The 4,649-nt window shown below is 48.7% G+C and overlaps 1 pseudogene; it reads right to left on the bottom strand.

The window, feature by feature from the left end:
• Positions 1 to 2,377: 2,377 nt before the first annotated feature.
• LOC100423296 (RNA-binding protein 38 pseudogene) lies at positions 2,378 to 3,034 on the bottom strand (annotated as a pseudogene).
• Between the last annotated feature and the right edge of the window lie 1,615 nt (positions 3,035 to 4,649).

Here is a 4,649-nt window from a genome sequence, read left to right as displayed (position 1 = left end):
ATTGGCCTGAAGTTTTCTTTTTTTGTTGTGTGTCTGCCAGGTTTTGGTATCAGGATGATGCTGGCTTCATAAAATGAGTTAGGGAGGAGTCCCTCCTTTTAAATTATTTGGAATAGTTTCAGAAAGAATGGTATCAGCTCCTCTTTGTACCTCTGGTAGAATTCAGCTGTGAATCTGTCTGGTCCTGGACTTTTTTGGTTGATAGGGTATTAATTACTGCCTCAATTTCAGAACTTGTTATTGGCCTATTCAGGGATTCAATTTCTTCCTGGTATAGTCTTGGGAGGGTGTATGTGTCCAGGAATTTATTCATTTCTTTTAGATTTTCTAGTTTATTTGCGTAGAGTTGTTTATAGTATTTGCTGATGGTAGTTTGTATTTCTGTGGAGTCAGTGGTGATATCCCCTTTATCATTTTTTTATTGTGTCTGTTTGATTCTTCTCTCTTTTGTCATTAGTCTAGCTGGTGGTCTATCTATTTGTTAATTTTTTCAAAAAATCAGCTCCTGGATTCACTGATGTTTTGGAGGGTTTTTCATGTCTCTATCTCCTTCAGTTCTGCTCTGATCTTAGTTATTTCTTACCTTCTGCTAACTTTTGGATTAGTTTGCTCTTGCTTCTCTAGCTCTTTTACTTGTGATATAAGGGTGTTGATTTGAGATTTTTCTAGCTTTCTGATGTGGGCATTTAGTGCTACAAATTTCCCTCTTAACACTGTTTTAGCTGTGTCTCAGAGATTCTTGTATGTTGTCTCTGTTCTCATTGGTTTCAAAGAACTTCTTGATTTCTGCCTTATTTTCATTATTTACCCAGGAGTCACTCAGAAGCAGATTGTTCAATTTCCATGTAATTGTGTGGTTTTGAGTGAGTTTCTTTCCTTTTTTTTTTTTTTTTTTTTTAAAAGAAAACAAGTTTTATTTTTATCATCAGAACATTCTAATAAAAATATTATTATGAGATTAGCTACCTTTATTCTCTGGGCCTTGACTGTGTCCAAGGCCTGCCCTGGAACACCTGCATGCTCAGCTCCCTGAGGTAGGTCCGGAGGGAGACCCCCCGCTGGCCCCCAGCCCTCGGCCAGGATACCTCTGACCTCATGTCCCCTCCTCCAGACCCCCACAGCCCTGGATGCCCCATAGCAGCCCTGCCACGGCTGGCAGAACTGCTTCCTCCCTCCACCAATCCCCAAGACAGGCAGGAATCGACTGGGGCTGGCACACAGCAGGTGGTGCGGAAGTAGAGGGAAGAGGCACACCCTCCTGCACTCAACTGCTCCAGCAGGCAGAGCTGAGGGCCCCTTTCCCCCTAGGCTGGCACCATTGTGGTCTAGACCCTGAGTGGCCGGAATGCTGTGGGTCACTCCCTTCTCCCCTTCCACAGTGGTTGGGGAGTTGGGGAGGTAGGGAAGGGAGAGGAGCGTCAATGTCGCAGTGATGGGGTCCTGAGACAACTCACTCTGCCACGCTGGCAGGTGGCAGCAGACAGTGGCCTGCACCGGCCTGCAGGGCCTCCTGTCTATGGTGCCCATCCCACCGAGAGGATCCTGGCCCGTGAGCCGGCAGACACTTTATTATACAGAAACCCTGTGATCGTCTCCATGGGCGGAACCAACAAAAGCAAGTCTCTCCAAGTCAAAAATAGGTTTTGGATTCTTGGCGGCGGCAGTATCCGCTGAAAAAATAGACTGAACTTCTGAAATTATCTTAGTAGCAAAACAATTACAAGAAAAAAGTTGCAACTTCAGTGCTATGACTGGAAAGGGGTCTTAGGTCGGCTCCCCCTGTTACCGGCGGCCCTCGTGTGCCTGGGAGCTCCTCTGGGCTTGAGGAAGCCGCCCACGTGCCCTGATGGAGAAAATGCAACTCCAACAGGAGGCCGTGTCCTCACACCTCAACTGCGCTCACAGCTCGTGAGGATCAAGTTACAATAAATAGTCCATTAACTTCTTGCCCTCAGGTTTCCCTGGAGTCAGGCATCTCTGCACAGTCCAGGGCAGCCAGGGACTGCAGAGGGTCTGTGACACCCCACCACGATGCGGCGGTGGAGACACAAACCTGAGGGCACCTGGAGTGTGGAGAGGCAGGAAAAGGTGTAAGGAGAGGCTGCCGTGGTGAGCAAGGAACCGGGAATTGCGTCTTTAAATAGCTCTCAGTCATTCTTAATGTCCTCCCTCAAGACACAATGGGACCTAGATTTAAAGAGAAGCCATCTCCCCGCTGTCCCAGGGTGCAGGCGGAGTGCCCGAGTGGTCTTCAGAGGCCTGGGTGCTGGTGGCACCTCACTGAAGCTCAGCCGGGCTGTCGCCGGCCCATCATGGCCTGGCAGCTCTGTCTGCTGTGAAGGTGACAATGCCACAGTCCTCGGGGCAGGAACACCCCTCACTGCATCCTGTCGGGCTGCAGCTGCGGCGCCTGGTACTGCACGAAGGTGGTGGGGGCTGTGGCTGAGAGGGCCTGGGGCACGGTGGCCGGGTAGCTGTAGCCCATGAAGCTGGCAGCCGTGGCAGGTGACGCAGCATATGGGTACTGGTTATAGGTGGCCGGTGGGTACTGGGCATAGGCTGGGCTGGCCGGCGTGTACTCAATGTAAGGTGAGGACAGTGACGGGACAGGGGCGGCCAGGATCACCACGCTGGGCTGCACGATGGTTGGTGGGTACATGTAGTGCAGGGTCAGCCCTTAAGTCCGCTGGATCAAGGTGGGGTGCAGCTGCTGCACCCCAATGGCAAAGCCCGTCTGGAGGCTCTGCGGCTTGGCGCCCAGATATGCCAGGTTCACGTTGGCCTTGCGGCCGTCAATGATGGGGTTCGGGTCTTTGCAAACCCTCTCAGCTGCAGCCCGGTGGGCCGTGGTCACGAAACCGTAGCCGCGGGACTTGCCCGTCTGGCGGTCGGTGACGACTACAGCCTCCTCGATGTCGCTGAAGCCCTCGAAGGACTTCCTGAGCTAGGCGTCAGTGATGTGGTACGGCAGGCCGCCCACGAAGATCTTGGCAAACGTGGTGTCCTTCTGCCAGCCGTGCATGGCGCTGGGGGCGGCGCTCATGGGGGGCGGCGGGGAGAGCACCGGGCAGCGAGGGGCGCTCGTCCAGCCGCCACGCCCGACCACTCGCAGGCTGCTCCCGCCGTGGGCGCCTAGCTGAGCCGAGCTGCGCTCCCGACCGGCACTGCGGGGACTCTTTGGGTGAGTTTCTTAATCCTGAGTTCTGATTTGATGGCACTGTGGTCTGAGAGACTGTTGTTGTGATTTCAGTTCTTTTACATTGGCTGAGGAGTGTTTTACTTCCAATTATGTGATCCATTTTAGAACAAGTGCCATGTGGCACTGAGAATAATGTATATTCTGTTGATTTGGGGTAGAGAGTTATGTAGATGTCTGTTAGGTCCACTTGATCCAGAGCAGAGTTCAAGTCCTGAATATCCTTGTTAATTTTCTGTCTTGCTGATCTAACATTGACAGTGGGGTGTTAAAGTCTCCCACTCTTATTGTGTGGGAGTCTAAGTCTCTTTGTAGGTCTCTAAGAACTTGTTTTATGAATCCAGGTGCTCTTGTATTGGGTGCATGTATATTTAGGATAGTTAGCTCTTCTTGTTGAATTGATCCCTTTACCATTACGTAATGCCCTCCTTTGTCTTTTTGATCTTTGTTAGTTTAAAGTCTGTTTTCTCAGAGACTAGGATTGCAACTTCTGCTTTTTTTTTTTTTTTTTGCTTTCCATTTGCTTGGTAAATTTTCCTCCATCCCTTTATTTTGAGCCTATGTGTGTCTTTGCAAATGAGATGGGTCTCCTGAATACAGCACACCATTGGGCCTTGACTCTTTATCCAATTTGCCTGTGTCTTTTAATTGGGGCATTTAGCCCATGTACATTCAAGGTTAGTATTGTTATGTGTGAATTTGATCCTGTCATCATGATGCTATCTACACACTAGTTGATGAAGCTTCTTCATAGTGTCATTGATCTTCATATTTTCGTGTGTTTTTGCAGTGGCTGGTACTGGGTTGTTTTCCTTTCCATATTTAGTGCTTCCTTCAGGAGCTCTTTCAAGGCAGGCCTGGTGATGATGAAATCCCTCAGCATTTGCTTGTCTGGGAAGGATTTTATTTCTCCTTTGCCTATGAAGCTTTGTTTGGCTGGTTATGAAATTCTGGGTTGAAAATTCTTTTCTTTAAGAATGCTGAATATTGGCCCCTAATCTCTTCTGGCTTGTAGGGTTTCTGCTAAGACATCTGCTGTTAGTCTGATGGGCTTCCCTTTGTAGGTGACCTGGCCCTTAGGCTGCCCTTAACATTTTTTCCCATCATTTTGACCTTGGTGAATCTGAGGATTATGTGTCTTGGGGTTAATCTTCTCGTGGAGTCTCTTAGTGGTGTTCTCTGTATTTCCTGAATTTGCATGTTGGCCTCTCTTGCTAGATTGGGGAAGTTTTCTTGGATAATATCTTGAAGTGTGTTTTCCAGCTTGTTTCCATTCTCCCCATCTCCTTCAGGTACTCCTATCAATCGTAGGTTTGATCTTTTTACATAGTCCTATATTTCTTGGAGGCTTTGTTGTTCAGTTTCATTCTTTTTTCTCTAATCTTTTCTGCATGTCTTTTATTTCAGCAAAGTGGTCTTCAAACTCTGATATCCTTTCTTCCACTTGGTTGAG

This window comes from Macaca mulatta, chromosome 2 (genome assembly GCF_049350105.2).
Source record: "Macaca mulatta isolate MMU2019108-1 chromosome 2, T2T-MMU8v2.0, whole genome shotgun sequence".
In the NCBI taxonomy this organism is placed as follows: domain Eukaryota; kingdom Metazoa; phylum Chordata; class Mammalia; order Primates; family Cercopithecidae; genus Macaca; species Macaca mulatta.
Note: the sequence above shows the minus strand (reverse complement) of the source record. Positions and strands in the feature narration are given on the sequence as shown.